Source organism: Vicugna pacos, chromosome 10 (genome assembly GCF_048564905.1).
Source record: "Vicugna pacos chromosome 10, VicPac4, whole genome shotgun sequence".
NCBI classification, from domain to species: domain Eukaryota; kingdom Metazoa; phylum Chordata; class Mammalia; order Artiodactyla; family Camelidae; genus Vicugna; species Vicugna pacos.
In genome coordinates, this window is record NC_132996.1 from 9263545 (window position 1) to 9285192 (window position 21648).

Below are 21648 nucleotides of genomic sequence, written 5' to 3' on the forward strand. Positions count from 1 at the left end.
CGAGCTCTTCAAATTCCAGATAGCAGCTATCCTGTCCTTTATGCTACTTAAACAAATACTCCAAATTGCTCTTTCTTAGTCTTTACTTTAAACATTATTTATTCTTTCCAAATTGCTTATGTGCTTAGTTATTTTTTTTAATTGTTTTGTTTGTTTCTTGTTTTGTTTTTTGCCATCTCCACTCACATATCTTACAGCCAACAATGATGTGAATTTGCAGTTGAACTACTCTCCCTCACATGTCTTTTCCAGGGAACTCTTACCCAGAAAGATAATTGTTGCAAATAACTCTATTGTTCATTTTAGAAACTTTCAGGAAACCATTTAAAGAACGTCACATCGCTCAGCTTTTCAACAGACGGCATCCAAAGCCGTATACTCTCCAGGATTTCAAGACTGTTTACACTCCTGACCCCAAGTGCCTCCCTTGCTTGTGAAACGGTCCTCAACTGTTACAGCATAATTCTTACCTGGTCCTAATCTAGCCCCTGCCTTGAAAGATCCACCTAAAAATAGACTCTAAAACTTTGTAACTGTCCTAAATTTGTGAACTACAGGAACTGGGCAAAAAAGGAGGGGATATGGGATTAAGGGCAGGAAACCATACATCCTGTAAACAGCAGGGGTCCCTGGGCTAAGAAAAGCAGGGGCCTCTGGGCTGGTAAGTGGTCACATATTTTGGGGTGACAAGTGGCCTGGAGGTCAACAAAGAAAGGTGGGAAAAGGGAGCAGTCTCCAGTGCCCAAATGTAACCTTTTACTAATTAAGTCCTCATTTCAATAAAATTAGCCTTGCAGATTAGAAGTACCCAGCATGCACCAACACCATGACACTACTGATCCAGACTAAATAAGGACAAAAGTCCCTCCTCCCTTCAAGAAGGTGGAGTTGGGATGAAAATCTGGCAATACGATCCCAGACCCTTCCCTCCCTAATAAATATTCTTCCCCTTTATTTTTACACTCTGTGTCACCAACTTGCCAAAGAAACTCAGGGCAGCTGCTCTCCCGAGCCTGCCCGCTCTCCCCTTGAGGGTGTACCACTATCCCTTAACAAATCCCCGCTTTACTTTCCTAACCTCTGAGTCTTGTCTCTGAATTCTTTCTGCGATGAGACAAGAACCTAATCACCAGTAACACTAACACTCTGTCAAGGTAGTCATCTCTCTTACCATTTTTGCCTCAAGAGGTTTTTGGTGACATTTTCATGGCGCCAGAATTCAATCAATAGCCATGAGAGAGTTTCACCACTGCATTTCTAACACTGAGTGCCTGCATATACTTGCTGAATGAATAGATGAATGAATTACAGGTTCATTCAGATTCAGAACAGACCATACTTCATAGTTTTATACTTAAACTATAAAAAAAAATCAGCAAATTATCAAGAATTATGTCAATAAAGCTCTTAAGGCTATACCCCTTCCACAGTATTTCTGTTGTCTTCTTGAAGAATATTTCAAAGAATTCTGCAGGAAGAAGTATGTACAGTCCAGAAAGAAATGTACAAGTCATTTGCAGACAAAGAATGAATTTAAAATAGACCAACTGGGCTATTCATTGATACCTGATGAGACGCACTAGGATTACAAATTTAGATTCTTTATGAAGTGTTTTCTGATGAACTATAGTTAATCCTCAAAACCCCATGAAAAGCTTTTGTGCAATCTTTTTTTTTTTCTCATCAGCTATAAGTGCAAAACCCTTGTTGAAATTCATGCAGGATAAAGAAGTATTTAGAAACACAACTTGATATCCAAGGAATATTTATTCTAAGCATTTTGGCCCATTTAAGTAACTGCAAATAATGACTTGTCTTACTACCTCCTTTAGGGAGTTGCCTTCCTTAAAATGTAAGCTGATTTTTTAAAATGTATGATTAAAATGTCAATTTTTCACGATTACATTAATCTAAGTGTCAGGATTAGAACTCAAGATTTAGAGTCTCAGCCTACAGTTGATTAGACAAGAGAAGAATAGCATTGACTGCTTTCTCCTAGAGAGAGAAATAATGCAAATAGGTACAGCCTCAGGTTAGCAAACAATGTACATTTGGCTTGTCAGAGTCCTCCTGCCCCAGGGGCTCTCTGTGCAAAGAGAAGGTGAATTCAGCGAATGGTTAGTAAAGTGGCAATCCCTAGTTCTCAGCTTCAGTTTTTGCTTTTGCCAGGAAAGGTCTTTTCCCTCACAAGCAGAGAGGGGAAACCCACAACTGCATCCTAAGGCAAGGTGTTTCCATAGACAGGAACAGCTCAAATGGAAATTAAGGCCAAAAAATAGCCTGGTGACTTGGCGTTTGCTCCTACTGAGCAGTTAGACAAAATAGACCGTGGAACGCTTTTGTAGACAACAGAGCCCTCTAAGAGCGCTAGCCCATTAATCATGGGTGATTTTAATTACTGTGATATTGATTAGTATAGCAACTATGCAAAATCTAAGCTAGACACTGTGCTTTCCTGAGCTTGCTTTTTTTCCCTCCTCCTCAGTTTCATGAGCAGCTGGCTTAACCAAAGCCTATTTTAAGACCCAAAAAAGAGCAAACATGGATAAAGTAAAGTTGAAGGTTGTAGAGGTTTACAATGAGAAATTATTGAAGACAATGGAATTCTGGGTTCTCTTAGAAAACTTGGATTCTTCAAAGGAAGCCCTGCAAAGAGGTATGCCTCTGGGGAACGTTTCGGTCAATCTCTACAGTAAATGCATGAATGGTTCTATGTGGTTTTATTCTTTAGATTGAATATACAAATAGTTATATTAAAAGACATATATATGATGTACTTTCCAAAGTGTATATGTACTTCTGTGCTTTAGGGCCTAGCCTCTTTGCTTTTGTGGGAATATTGTCTTCATATATAATTTAAGTTCACACAAAGGGCAAGAAAGAAAATCTTTTATGAAATAATGTAGCTAATGATATCACACCCGATTATCATATTTAGGCACACTACAACTCAGACGTGCAGAGAAAACATAGCTGGACACAGCTTGTCTTCTTTTCTATAACTCATCTAATGGTCTTCCCAAGCTCTTAACTGCTATGTGGTGATAATAAAATTTACATTTACATTTTTTAAATTGCAAACGTTCCAGTTAGTATCCTTAACTTCTTTTGGTTTCAAATAATCTCTTAACTGATTTAAGAGTTGGGTAAATGCTCAGGCTTTCAAAGTTGATTTCCCCAGCCACATGCCCATCCATATGACCTCTGAATATCTAGGGTGGTAATCTTAATAGACCTCATGGAGAAAGAGGCAGGCAAATGGGAGGGGGGCCAAAGAAGACTCAAGGTTCTTCCACGTAGATCCTTGTCCTGCTTTCCCAAGCAGAGTGTTTAACCAGCCAGATCTGTCATTCTTTGACCCTTGAACTAACGTCTCTTGAGATGCTTCATGTCTGATTTACTGTTAAACTGGTACCTGATGATGAAGTCCCAACTTTTCTCTTTTTGGTCCCAAAATCTCTATGCATTGTACCTACTGTATCCTCATTCTGGGCTTATCAGTGGGGACAGAATAGCTCAGTGGCAGAGCACATGCTTAGCATGTCCCAGGTCCTGGGTTCAATCCCCAGTGCCTCCACATTAAAAAAAAAAAAAAAAAGGAAAAAAAAAACCCAGGCATATCAGTTTATTAGTCTCCTCAGTGTGTCTGTGGTTCTTCAGGAATGGACAAAACCGAAGGGTCTTCCGCACACTTCACTGGGCTATGAGGGGCCGTGGTCACTGTCTCAGGCTTATTCGTCTATCTTCTTCCCCAGGGTCACCCGCATGCCATACTGCACTGTCACAGGGATGGGCACGAGCGTTTCCTGGACAGCAGCAGCCTCTCAGGGACTGCAACTCGGAAAAGCATCTTCTGCTGCAGTAGCCTGTCTTGAGGTAGGCTTGGGAAACAGAGGAGCACAGATGAGAAACTCGCCTAACTCCTTCCTGTCTTCCCTACCCTCTTCTCCGAAGGATGGTACGTTCAAAGCAACAAGCTTAACAATATATTAAAAAAAAAAACTGTACCAAATAGTTTTCAGTTGCATCTGAAGAAAGCACGTATAAAAAACAAGTCCGTCATCTTAACAGCCAGCATTTATGTGCCAGGCACTGTGTGTCATACTTAATACTCGTATCAACTTGCAAATAGGCACCAACACTTTACCAATTTTGATGAGTAGTTTCGAGGCTCAGGGAGGCTAGATAACTTCTCTAAATGGCACACAGCCAATGTGGGGCCAAGTGGGTATTCACATCCAAGTACAGATGACTTCAGAGTAGATCTTTAAGTGCTATGATCAAATGTCAGAGAAAGAAGAACTGACTCATTTATACCCACACCCCCCATGAAAATCAAACATCCAGGAAAACAAAATAAAACCAAGCAAACATAAACCCTGAAAACTTGGAGTCCCTAGGTTTCAGTATGATATGCTGGCTGTTCTGGGAATTTATAATGCATGTGTTGGGCCAAGAACAGTAGGAAAGATCGATCAGCAAATACAGGAAGTAAACGTTCTTCGTAGAGTTCCTAAGTAAAAGACACCTATGTAGAAGTAAATAAATCGCTACCTCTCAAATTCAGATTTCAATATTAAGTCGCTCCGTACTGGAAACACCTAGAGTGGTTTTTGCTTCTTATAGTACACTTGAAGGAGCAAAATATATAGAACTGGAAGCGGTTCCAAGGAAAAACCCCTAAGAGGGACATTCTGTATTGCTTATGTGACCTGGGTTAAAGGGACTGATTACCTCATCACCAGGGAAAATGGACTGCAGGTGGCCCATGACATGTGGTCATTCGTGGCATGAAGTTTCGTATCACTGAGTGGGATTCGGAGTTCAAGTGGCTGCTGTAAATGATCACTACGATTGCAATGAGGAATTTAGGGACCGTGAGGTGAGCCGGCCTCTTCTGATTGAACTGGAGAGCATAAAGATAGAAAATTATAGCACAGGGCCCTGGATATTTCACTTTATCTCTTTCTTTCTCTATTTCGCTTCTCAAACTCACCTGCTCCAATAGGTTTAGACTTCCTGAGTCCCTAAAAGAATCTCTTATAATTAACAGTCACTGAGTGAGACAACAATAAATCAGACACAGAAATCAATTCGAGAAGTTGCAGAAATAACACAGTAATGTGAAGCCTCTAACTCGCCAGGTCTGTTACATGAAAGTCAGGCTGGGATTGGTAAAGAGGCTCTGAGAAACATAATGGAACCATGTGCGTAAGATATAATAAATACGAGTTCTGTAAACCCCCAGAGCCTATTAATGTTCCCTTACCTATAGAAGTAGCTGAGTTTACCTTTTGGGGAAGAAAGCCATGACTTCTTGGACACTGAAATGACCTTATCTCTATCAGCCAGAGTCTAGTCAGGAAACACAAATCATAGCAATTATTTGAAGAGACAGAATTTTATAGGAAAAATTGTTAGCTAGGAATAAAGTTGTTAGCTAAGTAACTAAAAGGATAAAATGAGAACTCCAGGGTATTGTAACGTAGCAGCTTCAGGATACAGTTACTGTCCCTATATTGAGAAAACAAAGGAGGTGGTTGGAATCATTAAAACTTAGAAATTTGTAAGAGAAGGCCTGAGAATCTGGGATCCAGACCTCGGAAGAGGGGACACTGGTCAGCTGGAGCTGGTAATATCAAGGTAAGTGCAAGATAAAGCTGGTTGTGTTGGTGTTTGGAAAAACTGCAAACAGGATTCAGTTACTGCTACCGGAGGGCACAGCTACTGCTAGCGTGAGGAGACACTGGCGTCTCCCTGATAGAACCAGAAAGAAATAGGGAACTCACAAGGAAGAGCCTGGAAGAAGCAAGAGGCTTCCTCTGCCCCTGGACTCACGGTCTCCTAGTACCTTTACTGCAGATTCTAACGTAAAGCCCCTCGGGCCAAGCAGAAATGTACTTGCAGAGACCCAATTCCAGCACATGAGGAGTACACGAGGGTGGTGGTGCGTCACCCTGGGCAGTTACTTCAAGAGCACTGGCCAGTTACCCTCGTGCCCTGCTCCTGCCACCCCCATGGCTTTCACGTCCATAGCCAGAGTCGGACCCTCAAGCGCTTCAGGAGGACAGATGCAAGATCTGCCTTGAGAGGAGACACTTCACATTTACAGAGATGTGGGTTACAGATCAGCTGCAAGATTTTGCTAATTTGTATTGTCAAAGCCTATGGAGTATGTGTGGTAATGGGTTATATGGTTTCTCATAGGGAAGAGTGAATACAACACTAGAGAAACTTGAGTCCATTATTAAGGATGATATTTTGGACTTAATTTCATGGCCACCACTTACAAGCTTTGTGAACTTAGACAAGATGCTTAGCTTTACCTAATTTTGCTCATCTATAAAATGGGGATATAATTACATTTAACTCATGCAATTGTGAAGATTAAGTTAATATACGCATCTGCTTAGATAAGTATCCAGATCGTATTAAGCATAAGAGTATTAACAAGTGCAAAGTAGGCAGGAAGCTAGAAGCAACTCTAATAGTTTGTTTGAATATTTCAGTGAAACTTGGATTTCAGCAGATACATGAATTAAACAAAGTTGAGGTAGCAGAAATTCCTTATATGATATATAGGAAGAAATTCAATGACAGTACATTTCTCACATGTGTACACTTTTCATATCACCCTGGATGTCCACCAAATAAATACTGGTTTAGGCTTCTCAAAGGGATAGATGGCCTTTTACCAAATGGGTGTATATTTTACACTGAGGAAAGAGAACAACCTTAACTCTCAAAGGATTCCCATTCAGTGGTTCCCAGCCAACACTGATACTTGGGTTCTCCTATGTGACTGAAGTTTACCAGTCAGAGTAAGAGTGTATATCGACTGGGTGATAAACGGAAATTGGCTTGAGTTCAGCTCCAACAGCAGGTTTGTAAAACAGCCCTCTATTTTTTCTACCATTTTTGATTACATAATTCGAACAGACAAACTTGGCAGCTAACAAAATTCCCACACTGGTTCACTCACTTGAAGAAAGAGGATTATTTTCTTGCGCAGGCCTCAGTAAAAGCCCTTGAACTTCCCCTCTACACCAAAACAACAAACCAAATTCAGTCTTATAACTCTGACGCACCACAGATACTCGTGCCACCAGAAGACCTGAAGGAGGTCAAGGTGGTGATTTCTATCCTGTCTCCATTTAAGTAGCAGAAGATATACTGGTGCTGTGAAGAGAAGATGGATTGGTCTTTGAGAACGACAGTGAATTATTTTAAACTTGATCAGAGGGTTAAACACAACTGGGGTTGCTGTTCCCCTTGTGGTCTCTTTATTCCAGCTAATCAACATTCTTCTGACAAGTGGTAAGCAGTTTTCAGCGTGCAAATTATTTTTCCTTCCTCTGTCTTAATAAGCAGATGCAGTTTGCTTTAAGGTCAGTGGTAGCCCTCTGGTTCTCTGCATAAATTGGCTTCAAGAATCTTGATCATCTCACTATCCTACAGGATATTATGCTGGTTCGCTGCGTGGCTAACACTGTGTTGAGTGAATATGGTAAGCAGAAACACTCTAAATGCCTATATATTCATACATGTATACGCTAGAGAATAGGAGGGAAACTCCAACAAAATTCAGGGTATCACCTCAATATTAGGCAACGGTCTCGGGACGTTGAGATAATCCTTCAAAGTAAGAAACAATTAACTTTCTTTTGCACAACTATTCCTTCCTCAGTATGGGGTGACAGGGATATTGGCATTGCTGGGAGTTGACACTGTGGGATTTTGAAACCAACGGCCCAACAATGTCATCTTATTCAGTTCTTCTCATCCTTCCAAAATTTTAGCAATCACCGAAACCTTAAATTTCTTTCTGCTTGACAGACAGTGGTTTCTGCTACTGCACTGCACCATGGAAGGTACTGCATAATTTCATATTGCTGCTGTAACAAGTTACCCAAATTTAGCAGCTTAAAATAATGCCTTCTCATCACCTTACATTTCTGGAAGACAGAAGTTGAAATACATCTCACAGGGCTAAAATCAAGGTGTCAACATTCTTCTCTGGAGGCTCTAGAGGAAAATTTACTTTCTTGCTTTTCCCAGTTTCTAGAGGACACCCACAATCCTTAGCTTGTGTCCCTGTTCACCTTTGAGTCCAGCAACAGTCAGTCCAGCCTTCCTCGCATTACTCATTCTAAATTTCCTGCCTCTTTCTTTTACTTATAAGGACACTTGTGATAATATTGCGCCCACCCAGATAGTCCAGGGTAATCATATCATGTCAAGGTCATCTGATAAGCAACTTAATTTCATCTGTGACCTTAATTCCCCTTTGCCATGTGACAGAACACATTCACAGATTAGGGGACACATTCGGGATTAGGACTTGAACACTTTGGAGGACTGTAGTCTGTCTACTCCTCCTCCTACCTTTCCTTTCCTCTTGACCTCATGTGTCCATGAGAAAGAATTTCCATTCAATGATCTTCTTGACCTCTGACTCCTCAGAGTAGTAACAGTGACTTTTATTGAACTTGGAAGATATAAATGAGCATATACGCCCCACCTCCTTCTATGTATTCTCCTAAGGCAGCGCTAGGGTACAGACAGTATACATTGCACTATCTGTGCAAGGCAGCACCTGGGAAAGGCATGAAGCTATCTCGTACAGGCTAGGTGGAAAATCCTGTGGTGCCCAACCTGGGGTCAAGTATTAACCAGGCCTGTATCAGCATACCTAAAGTACACTGCCAATAGAAACAGACTCACAGATGTAGAAAACAAACATGATTACCGGGGTGGGAGGAAGGGGGTGGGAAGGGATAAGCAGGGAGTTCTAGATTTGCAGATACTAACTACTATATATAAAATAGATAAACAACAAGTTTCTACTGTATAGCACAGGGAACCATATTCAATTTCTTGTAGTAACTTATGGTGAAAAAGAATATGAAAACGCATAGATGTATGTTCCTATATGACTGAAGTATTGCGCTGTACACCAGAAACTGACGCATTATAAACTGACTATACTTCAATAAAAAAAAAATTAAAGTACCTTGCCTAAAAGTCTTCACTAGTAGTTAAGTACTTTGCCTTCAACTATTTGTCTTCGTATCTACACCTCAATTGGCTCCAAGCTCTAACAAAGAAAATAGGGTGTAATATGTAATAGTGTATCTACGACATAAGTGGTTATAAGCATTAGAGGTTACATATTTTAAAACAGTATCTAGAAATTGATGAAGCAAGAACATTAAGAATATATTAAGAAAATTAATTGTCAAGTCCATCATGAGAGAGTCTGTAATAGCCTACTGAGGTAAAATTAATGAGCTGACATGCCATTACATAAGGTGCACCCAAGTGTTTTGGGTTCTGCTCCCAACTTCAACGTGCAGGAGTGTGGGCTTTCCACACGCTAACAAGCAATGCTTGAGACATCAGCTGGGTATCCTACAGCTTAACTCAATTTGGACACCATTTACCCTTAGATAGCATCAGATTCCACAAGAGCTTAGTCCCACAAGCTTCCCCTGGCCCCCACCCCTATCTCACTTGACTTCAGGTACCAGTTGCAAGCCTAGGTTCTCACTTGTACTTCTGACCAGCTGGCTATAAATCAGACAATCACGGCTCAACAGATTCAGCTAGAGCTGTTTAACCTTCCCCTTAACTGCCTAAAAGAATTCAGACAGAGGGTCTTTACCAGGAAGAGAGCTATTACCAAAGACATATTTTTTTTAATAGGAGAAAGACTTATTTGCATGGCACGGCAAACATTTCTTTACCAAACCTCTAATCTTCTCATTTTTCTCTGAGTTGTCTTCCTCTCCTTTGAAGCCCTCAGTCCCTACCCGCTCTCCTTCACTCAGGATGACGTAAGCCTCAATTGTCTGCCTGCTTTTGGATCTCATGTCGCTGGGGCTCTTATACATAGGAAATTTGTTTTCATCCTGTTAATCTGTCTTATGTCTATTTAATTATTGGACCAGCCAAAGAAACCAAACAGGAAGAAAGGAAAAGTTACCCACCCCTACAAACTGACAACCAGCAAGGTTTATTTTTCTTACTGGACACATTTATATTAATGTCTAAAAAGAAAGGGACAATGTTTCATTAACTTCTTCTCATTTTTGACATGAATTTAGACAAGGTATGGTGATGGACTCTTTACCCCTCTCCTCAGGAAACCAAAAGATAAAGCTTCAGGATTAAATCTGAAGCTTTGGGTCAGCCAAAGCAGCAAAAAGTGAAGATGCTCTTTCTCCCAGGGTACCATATTTTTATTCTTGTCGTTATTACAAACCATGACTTGCTAACTTAACTTCTCATTTCTAAACAGAGAACACATACTCAATTTCTAATATTTAGCTCACAGTTTGAAATGTTGGTTGCTTCCAGCTGAAGTTATTAATTAGTTTTGATAATATATTCACCAACTTTGTAAAATGTAGTATCTCATTCTTTGAATAAGCATACTGTTTATTATATAAGTTCTATAGTAGCATTCTTCCTGTGACCTAGTACTAAGGCCACCCTTGTGATAGAATAAATAAGACCAGTCACTGACTGAATTATAAAATAAGAAGCTTATCTTTAGTAACTTCTTTTGTCTTCTTTTAAATGTGCTCTTTAGGTTATACTAAAGGACAAAATCCCACCCATTATTCTCCTATTGTGCAATAATTTAGAATCCTGTGGGATCAGGTGATGTTCAAAACCTTTCTAAATACACATTTAAATCCATATACCATTCTTGTCAAATATCCCATTACCTTAAGTTTTATGGTAAATATTAAATTAATTAAACAAATATACCAATCTCTCTAGCTTCAAATTCTGTGCATTCCCACTTCTAAAGATTAGAATCTCTAGCTCAGAAGCTACATAAACATCAAATTTCTTTAATATGTAACATTCATTCTTTCAGTAAATGCATTACATTGAGCTATTACCATAGATGCCAAGGTCTCTTGTGGGCACTGGGTATATAGTAAAGAACTAAGCAGGCAAAAATTCCCTCCAAAGTTAATGCTACCTCTAAACAAAGTGGTAGAAACATTATTTTATTTTTTTAATTCATCTAATTGTCTTAATAACTTATACTGATTTTCAGTCCATTTTATTTTCATATCCCATCAGGTACCCAGTCCCTTTAAACCCTCGTGTCTTAAATCTTCCCTATAGCCATCTCTGTCAAGTAATCCTATTCTACATCTTATTCTCTCACAGTCCAGATAGACAGATGATTGGACGTGTCAAGGATTTTAATGCTGATTAAATAAGCTAAAATGTAAATCATTCAATAGTCAATAGTTTTCAGTGTATTAGTATTACAGGAAAGGTTTCAGGAGGAAAGAGAGAAAGAAAAAAAAGGAAAGAGCGAGAGAGAGAGCAAGAGCAAGCAGGGAAGGAGTGAAAAGAGGAAGGAAAGGAGGGAGGAAAGCAGCACAGGAATGAAAGGGCAGGAAGGAAAACAACAGTAACGAGAGCAATGCAGCCGAACAGAAGCTGATTGCTGGTAATCCCCCAAATCGTGCCTGCCCTTTGCAGGCACAAGCCCTGCTTCATAGAGTTTCTAATCATTCAGAGATAGAACTTGGCACTCACTTGTTTTCTGAAACCACTGACGGTTTTATTGGCCAAAACCCATAAATACCATCTATGAATGATGGGTTTAATCCTAGAATATGTGGGCCAGATTTATCAAAACTATCTGTTAAGTTTTCCACTGCTGTGTAAAACATTCTCATCCTTTAGCAGCTTAAAACAACATATGTATGTTATCTGATCATTTCCATGGGTCAGATGTCAAGTACTGGTTAACTAGGTCCTCTGTTCAAGGTCTCACAAGTCTGAAACCAAAATGAGAGCCACAGCTGCAATCTCACATGGGACTCAGGATCTGTCGACTTATTGGCAGAATTCAGGTCCTTGTGGTTGTAGGACTGAGGTCTCCATTTTTTTGGAGCTGTCAGCCAGGGACCACTCTCAGCTTACATAGGCTGCCTTCAGGTCTTAGCCACGAGCCCTCTCACAACAAGACTGCTTACTTCTTCAAGACCAGCAGAGTAATACCACTCAAGTCTGCTTGGGATCTTACATGGCATGGCATGGTCACAGTCCACATTCAAGGGGAAGGAACCGTAAAGGGCATCTACACCAGGGGCAGGGATATTGGTGATCATCGTAAAATGCTGCTGCCAAAATACCCTTAACTTCTCCAGTTTTACAAGTAGGCTTGTTCTCCAAGGATTCTTGCTTGTGGATAAATAGCATGGACCAGGTATGGATCCTATAATGCAGAACCAATTTAGCTCAATGCAGAGAAACTCTGTCCATTTTCCCAAAGAATTTCCCCTTCTAGAAAAGTACTTTAGCTTACTTTCTCTCCTAACAATGAGAGCAAACTCTTTTATAAAAAACCAACTATGAAATGTCATTTAGGTCTATGTTCAAACCATCAAGACCAAACATATCAATGATGATGGCTTACAGTCCTAAAAACATGAGTTTCAAGTCACTGGTTTCTGTGGAATTAGGTGTGTTTTTCTAGCTTCTTTCCTAATATTACAATTCAAGGAGACTTTTAGACCTAAATATGCTACCAAATTTCCTATTTATCTTCCTTATTTCAGAATTACAAAATATACTAAGTACAGAAGATTCTGTAAATTCTTCAGTCTCATATTAAATATTCAATATAGAAAAACAAGATTTAAAATGCTCATAAAAACAAGATTGGAGCTCTACAGACCTAAATCACACAAAAACTTGTTCAAATGCAAAATGTGTTGACTTCTGTGTATACCTAATAGAGAAGTTTTTTTGTTTTTAAACACATACACTGAGTGCTGAAGCACATTCAGAGAAAATTATATTCTGAGTATAGAAAAACTAAGTCTAAGTCACACAGACACACTGAATCATGACAAAATAATCTATTTGTTAAGCTGAGCGGTTTCTTTGCACAGGAGTTATATCATTAATAAGAGGGCTTTGAATTTTATTTTGAAATATATATTGTAATATAAAATAAAGAACAAGTAAGATCGTACTTTATTTTGTATTTTGCGAAGAAGATAATTCTAATTTATATCTTCCATTTTTCTCCTCCTCTTACTGTAGAAATAGGGAAAAATCATCGGATAAGGGTGGGTTAAGCATATACAGACCTGGCAAAAAACAAACAAAATCACTATCATAATAGAAGAGGTCTTATTAGATATTTGATGGATTTAAAACAAAAGCAGAATTTTCTTTTTTATCTTATTTGGATATGTAACCATGTAAAAAATATTTTCATTAAAAAAATCTGACATGCGAGTTAATATTACAGCTTCTGATACATCCTAGTATGGCTAGAACCGCAATAAAATGGGAGAGAAAAGATTTTTTGGCACTGGATAGATTTGTGAGTAGTATGACTGGTAGAAAACAAGCCAAGGAAACAGGGCTGTAAAGTAGACAATTTAATTTAATGACAAAGTGTGTTTTTCTGCATGACAGAATCAGGGCTGTCCCCAAGCTAATCTTTCTCACCAGCTAAATAAAGACAGAGCTCTTCACTCCTGAATTGGAAATTATGCAAAGGTTTAATTCTAAATTTATAAACAAGGAGTTAATTCAGTAACCTGGGGGCTTCCCTTGTAAAATGTTTGAGTCACCTAAGGCTCTTCCACATCATCCTTTAGTCATGTCCTGTTGAATTTAAATATTATTGCCATATCTAAGGTTCCTTGTCCCTCTTTCCACTAGTTAATTTTAAAATCTTTTAGCTTTCCTCTGTTTCTAAGTCATAGCCATTGGTCATAACCACTGACAGAGAGTAACATGGATAATTATTATTCATTTATTCACTCATTTATATAAACATCAATTCATTCAATATTAGGAGAGTATCTGTATCAGTAAGGGCTCTACTAGAGAAAAAGAACTAGAAGTAGATATTAAGATATATTTAATACATAATATTAAATAATTATATAATATAAAATATAATATAATAATTAAGTAATATATAATATTAAATATCAGATGCACCCACACATAAAATCATTGCAAGAAATTGCCTTACATGATCGCATGATCGTAGGGACTAGCTAGGCAAGTCTGAAATATGGAGGCAGACCATCGGAAAGGTTGGAAATTCTTGGCGAGAAGCTGAGGCTGCAAACCGCAAGCAGAATTTTTTCTTCCACAAGGAAACCACCGTTCTGCTCTTATGCCCTATCAACTGATTAGATTAGGCCCATCCACATTAATGAAGATTACCTCCTTTACTTAGAGTCAACTGACTGAGGATTTCAATTACATCTACAAAACACCTTCAGAGCACCACTTAGTTTAGTGTTTGACTGAACAACTGGGTACTCAAGCCTAGCCAAGCTGACACTCCACACTGACTATCACAGTATCCAGCAGCCGTGAAACGGAGTGACAGGCACAGTGGGAACCCTACAGTGATGAAGCCGAGTCTGACTAGGAGTGTGCTTCCCCCAGTGGGAATCCCCACCATACAGTACATTCTGACTATTCTGTAAAGTGGCTACGTAATGAAAACCAACTTGATATAATGGGGAAAATGAGCCCATAAAACTCAGAGATCAATACCTTCTTCATGTGACCTTTCTTGACCTTCCTTAACTACTTGCTCTGATGTCCACTCTTTCCTCTACAGAATTCATATATGGAATAAATTTTTGTGTTCAGTCAAAAATATTGAGTTGTCAAATTTGTAGATACTGACAGGCATATGTAGAAGAGATACACAAGAGCATACTGTACAGCACAGGGAAATACATGCAAGATCTTGTGGCAGCTCACAGCGCAAAAAAAAGTGACAATGAATGTATGTATGTTCATGTATAACTGAAAAATTGTGCTCTACACTGGAATTTGACACAATATTGTAAAATGACTACAACCCAATAAAAATATTTTTAAAAATAAATTTTAAAAAAGTTAATTAGAAAAAAAATACTGAGTTGTCATATTTAACAACTTTATAAGTCTTCTAACTCCTCGTACTCATCATCTCGTAGTTAATTAAGCACCTTGAAGAAAGAAAATACAGAGTGCCTGGCTACTTCCTCCATCTCCTACCATGCTTTGGGGGACACGATAGGTTTACTAATGTGAACGAAAAGGCTCAGTCCACTATTGACTTAAAAGTACATTTTTTAACATTTAAAATTCTTGGAAACTTGTAAGTAGGAGATACGAGTTATGTTGACCAGAAAACAGGAATTAAAACAAACCTGGGTCTGTTCCTATCCAATAACTTCACTGACCTCTTCATATAAACCCTTCTCCCCAAGGATGAGCTGACATACACCAAAACCCACAGAGGACTACACGGAGACTCCTAAACTTGACTTCCTAGTGCTTCTTCTAAGAACGTCATTACTAATCCAAAGAGCTCAACTAATGGAGTTTAAAGTGACAGAGTCTTTTATAGAGTAATAAAACCTTTTAAGATGTACTTCAGGGGCTTCTAAATCCCCCAGTAACATGGTAAATATAATGCACATAAAAATTATCTTTGCAGCTGTTGTGTGTGTCAGTAGCAATCATAAACTCCCAGCACTGCAGAAGACCAAAATAGCATCTGGTATTTTGATTCGCCCAATTTAATCACAGAGAGTTTGAACATTTACCATTTTACAAGTTTTGTTTATTGATTTACAAGATTTTTATAAGATGATGTGAAATCTTGGGGGACACACAGTTAGTTAGCATGGACCCATACTCCTCACCCCACAGGCTCATATACACTACCAAAAGCACCCTCACGTGTAGCCTCAGGGAGAGCCAGCATGACACAGTGCAACTCTGAGTGAAGGAAAAAAATCAGATGGTGGATTTTTTTAATTTGTAAGGGTATGACAATTTCTATCAGGAATATGAATAAGCAAAATTAGCAGACTTTGTCTAGCCTCTAACTTTCACTTTGCAAGTATCATCTTGGTTCATGCTTACAGAAATTTACTAATAAGATCATCAGTGATATTTTTTCCCTACACAATAGATCTTGAATCAGACTTTAAGACGTAATACTTTGTTAGAAATCTTAATCTTTTTTGATTTTTTTGGTTTGTTTTTGTTTTTCCAATATAGACAACAACACATTAATTTATAAAGATTGTAATCCGATGGGCATCTTCTGGCAATAACAAAAATCTGTTGCTGTAGTCCAGATTCCTTGTTTGCAGATTTTTGTGGCTCTCTCTACATTGCTACTTTAAACACTGGACACTGTCAGACAGAAGCGTCTTCCACATCATGAACTTTAATAGGGTTTATTGATCATGATGTAATATCAAACAACTCTCATTATATTCCTGTGCTTAATATCTAGAAAATACTAGTTTAAAAGTAAATGTTCAAGATTTTCAGATACTAATGACTATATACAAAATAGATAAACAGCAAGTTTATACTGTATAATACAGGGAATTATATTCAATATCTTGTAGTAACTTATGGTTAAAAAGAATATGAAAATGAATATATGTATGTTCCTATATGACTGAAGCATTGTGCTGTACACCAGAAATTGACACAACATTGTAAACCGACTATATTTTAATAAAATATATTTAAAAAGTAAATGTTTATCTTTCTTCTTTAAATTTTTATTCATATCATATGCCCTTTCTGTTAAAATACAGAATTTGGCCAAAGATTTTTGTGTTTTATGTGCTAGCACTATGCTGGATTAACAGGTTCGAAATAAGTAAGACATGATTCCTGATCTAAAAGAAAATGACTGCTTTGAATGGAGGTGAGTGAAAGGACAGAATCCTACCTTTCCCAACACCCTCTGTGAACGTGAATTCCCATTAGAACGTGCTTAAGATTACTGACCAGAGATAAACTTTCTATGGCAAACATTTACACGGAAATCACAGAATTTTTTATTGCAAATCCAGAAGATACAATGAAAAAGAGAAATACAATAAAGTGACTGAAGAGTTGAAGGAGAACTTAATTTAACCTTCTCCCAGCTATTAGAGATGCATGTATGATGTTCAACATCTGCACTCGCCCCTCCATCTCCCCTCCGAAAAAATCAAAAGCGAAAACATGTTTGCCTCTTGGATTTCATTTGTTTCTTACTGGTGTCCTGGTTTTGAAGATAATGTTCTGCAGAGATGTGTGGGTGCCTGGTGTGTGCTGACTGCTGTTTTGATAGCGCTCATTTTATACGTCCAAAGATAAAGGACTGTTCTCTCTGCGTGACATCACCACGATCACTACTGTAGCTCCCTGTCAAGATTTACTGATCTGAAATATTCTTGTTAAAAAGAAATAGAAAAACTTGATACCTAAAGTAAATGAGCTTCTGGGTCTCCAGGGGATATCTTACATGTCTACTTTTCTCACATACAGGAATTGATCATTTTCTCTGGAAAAGAAGGAGCTCAAAAGTGGCTTAAAATGGCCTTCAAGTGTTTATACAGGGAGGAATAACATCTGACTAAAGAGAGGGTGTCACCCTTCTTGAGGAAGTAACAGAGGATAAGGACTTGAAATACAGCAGGAGGGATTTAGGTTTCCAAGGGAGGGGAAGTTGGCTGAAAGAGACTCTGTCCTTCCTGACTGTCCTTCATGACATCTGTCATGAATAATTAATGTGCCATCCTGGATGGCAAATGAAAAAGATCATAAGATGTTTCACAAGTTGGTGTAGATTAGCATGAATCTCTCACCACCATACAAGTCAAGTAATTGATAATTTTTGTTATGAGACTAGAAAACATCTAAATGAAAAAGATCATAAGATGTTTCACAAGTTGGTGTAGATTAGCATGAATCTCTCACCACCATACAAGTCAAGTAATTGATAATTTTTGTTATGAGACTAGAAAACATCTGGTTAACAAACCATTTCAACACTTGTATCTAGCAAAGCAAGAATTAAAAGAATGGATAGAAATACATGTGAGCTCAACATCCTGGACCATTTGCAGAATTCAGTTCAGTAAGTTCTGTTAAGAGACAAGCTGCCTGCCTGACTTAATGTGGGAAAAAAAAAATAGCTTTAAGAAAACACTTTTTGCCTGCAGCCAAAAATCCAAGACTACTGATCACCTGATAACTGTGAATTTTGCAGAACTAAAATGTCACAATTCTCTGTCTCATGGTAAAGTTAGTGCATGCAAAAACCAATGGGCAAGAAACAGGATAAAAACCGGATTCAAGGAGACCTGAAAATATGGGTCTGGCCTGCCAGGCACCTCTCGAATACTTTATTGCCCAGAAGTAATTGGCTCCATCATCTCAGATGTAGCCTGAGAGGGGCTGATTTGTTGTGTTTCAACATCTTAGGCTGAGAGCCTGAGGCCTGCAATTAAAAGATAAATGCTGTAAAAGCAGACACAGTTTCCGTGGCCCTTCCTCTATTACATATCTGTCTTTGTTTCTAGCCCTGGTTATGACCAGACACTGAATTAGTCAGTTAGTAACTACAGTAAATACTAGGGAAAATATAGGGCCTTTAATTGCTCCTAGACCTCCATAATCGTACTATTGTAAAGTAGGCTTTTAATGTGGCAGAATTCCTAAAAAGAGAAGTATGTCTCTAGGCCCACTGAGGCAAGGTCGTGGCGGACAAGAGTATGAATATTCTCCCGGGAGATCAGGCTTGAACCACAAAGTGGAAGACCAGGGACCAACTTCACATGTTGGGAAATGAGTCCTGCTATTTTTCTCCAACAAAAGTCAGAATAGGATATAGAGCAGTGCTATCTTGCAGTCAGCCTTCAAAGATGCTCCCCAGGGAACCACTTCTCCCAGCATCCATGCCCTCGTGTGGTCCTTTCCGTATTTAATCTGAGGTGTCCCAGTGACCAGCGGTAAGTAAGAGGATGCAGCAGAAGTGAGGCTGCAACAGTTCCGAGTCTAAGTGTTCAGAGGGCTTGGGAGAGCCTTCTAGAGAGCCCTGAGCCACCATGTAAGAATTCCACCTACCCGACGGGGAGGCCACAAAGACTATGGGGAGAATAGGGAGAGAGGCCACGTGACTAGAGAGAAGCACCCCTAATGGAAAGGGAGAGAGCGAGCTGCTGTCCTAGATCACAGTGTAAACTCCCAATGATTCCATCCCCACTGCCATCAGACTGCAACCACAAGAGGGAAAACGTGTGAGACCGACAGAACCATGAAAAATAATGAAGTGACTGTTTTTAGCCACTAAGTGTTACGGTGGTTTTGTAAGCAGTAATAGACAACTAGCAAGAGGCTGTCTCTTCTTTCATTTCTTTTAATTTCTAAGTAAATGTTATTCCTGTGGCTAGCCTTTACCATCCCATAGTACATGGAAGGTCTTTGAATTAGTTTAAATTAATCACTTAGGCATAGACTATAGACCATGCGAAACCACATTTGGGCAAGGCTGAGTGAAATGCTCACCACCCATCAATCCTGGATCTGGAGCTGAATGAAGCATCTAGACATATGTTGGCATGGTGGGGGATATTATAAGAGCACCTTTGATTTTATGTGAGATATATAATATGTTATAAGGAAGCCCACTTGAAACAATTTGCAAGAAGAAAAAGAGTGCACATAGAGGGGAGTCAGGAAAGGGGATATTTATTTGCTTACTTCTTCCAGCATCATTTCCCTGCTTTCTTTGGTAGAAAGCCTGTTGCATGTGGCTCGGGTGGCACAGGTATCCGGCTGACACCACCACAGGATGCTGAGCTTGCCAGGAAGACCATTTCTGTAGGAGGTGCCTACCAGGAGAATGGGAGTCTGAGACATCTGCCAGCCTACTTGCCTCCTGTGTAGGGAGAGTCTGAGAGAGAAGCCAGACCAGACAGAAGGATGTACATCTTGAGGAGAGATGAAGAGAAGTGGGGAGAGAGAGAGAGAGAGACAGAGAGACAGACAGACAGACAGACCGAGGGGGAGTAGGGTGGAGAGAGAGAGAAGGATCCAATAGTATGACTTCAGCGCCTGAACAGGTGATACTTATCCTTCCCAGGAATTTGAGCCAAGAGATTCTCCTTCTTCCTTATTACTATTATGATTGTTATTGCTATTATTTGCTTTTGAGTTGTTTTCCTGTCATTTGTCATGAAAAGAGTATGACCAATGATTACCATTCCCACGAAATTTTACTATATCTTTCTGGGAAATCAACTACAATCGTTATACTAGACAAGTGAAGAACTAACAATCTGAACCTTCTCCTTTCCCTGGGAGGGAAATTACGGAGGGTCATATTCCATGATCTTGCCCGAAGTCATAGTGACCCCCATGAACCCTTTCTAACAGAATTTTGCCCAGTATTTTTCCCCCGGAATATGTCTCCGGGAGGGTCTGACTTTCTGAGCAGTGTTCCATCATAGCCCCATTTCCGGGAGGCATGTGTATCAAGGAGAACGTTATCAGTTCAAATTCAGGGGTATGTTTGTTTTACAGAGAGTCATGGGAGGTAACCTACACTGACTGCAGGTTGAGAGTAAAATTGTTGGGATCCAGAAAAAAAAACTAGTGAAAGCTTTTCCCAAAGCCTAGGGAGTTACAGCTAAGTCAAGGACTTGTGGCCTGAAGTCACAATAAGGTGATGAGCAGAACTCTAAAAGCTGGAAAGCAAATAAAATAAAAGAGGGCAAATCACCACAAAAGGACCAGAGGCTATGAGGTTCCCACCCAAAGGAAACTTGCTGGAGAGATGCCTGCTGCTCCCTTGGGGGAGTGTGTGTGTGTGTGTATATATGTGTGTGTGTGTATACAGGTGTGTATACGTGTGTGTGCACACAGGTTGAAGGAGAATGCCATGAAGATCATCATAGTGAAAAGCAGAACCTAAACAGCCTTATTAAAATCTGAACCCTTTGACCTTACTATCTAAACAAGTATTTTCCAAAGTGTGCTCCAAGGAACACTATTCTCACATCATATACCGTAACAACCATGCGTAAGACTGGGAATCCACATGTGTCACAGCTTCCCTTAGATCCCCAGTAGACATAACAACATTAAAGATGGCGAGAAGTTCTGCACTAAAGAGACCATTGAACATATGTTAATATGAGATTATCCAACTCATTCTGCAGATACTACAATTTCAGAGAATCAGTCCATTAGCATTAACTCTGCGAGAAGATCGGTCTGTTGAATGCTTCCCATGAAATCGCCATACTTTTCAGCACGATGTCAAGGTTCTGTAACTTACTCCAAATTATCCGTACAGACTTTTCACCTGCTCTATACCAGCAGGAAAATACTGGTCCGGCCACAATAACCCACTCTCAACTCCCAAGTGAGACAAACACTTTTATGCCACTTTGCTTTTCTTATGGCCAGTAACAGCCTTTCCTCATACTTCAGTTGAGCTCAACATTCCACTTCCATGAAGTCTCTCCCAAGTCCCCATTCAAAACGTGATATTTCTTGCTTTAACTTTTCAAAGCAGTGCTTGGATTTCTTAGAAGCACTGACCTCAACTGATGTTAGCATTATTTGTCAGGTTAAAAAATTTTTGTAGGCAGGATTATAATCAATTACCTTACACCCTGATGCCTAAAAAAGTAATATGAATAGATTAGGAAATTCACAAGTATGTTCAAATAGACTGAACCATACAAAGTCGTATGTAGGTATTTACTGAATGGGAGCATTGCCCAACGCTGATGTAAGAAAGAAATCATGTGGTAAAGATTTAATGATATATAG

At 39.2% G+C, this 21648-nt stretch overlaps 1 long non-coding RNA gene across 1 annotated transcript in view; it reads right to left on the reverse strand.

The window, feature by feature from the left end:
• Positions 1–4792: 4792 nt before the first annotated feature.
• Positions 4793–21648, reverse strand: part of LOC140698635 (uncharacterized) — a 76409-nt gene continuing 59553 nt past the window's right edge. Inside the window, exon 3 of the long non-coding RNA XR_012076407.1 lies at positions 4793–4906. This is a non-coding gene — a long non-coding RNA (uncharacterized lncRNA). The remainder of the gene's footprint in view (positions 4907–21648) is intronic.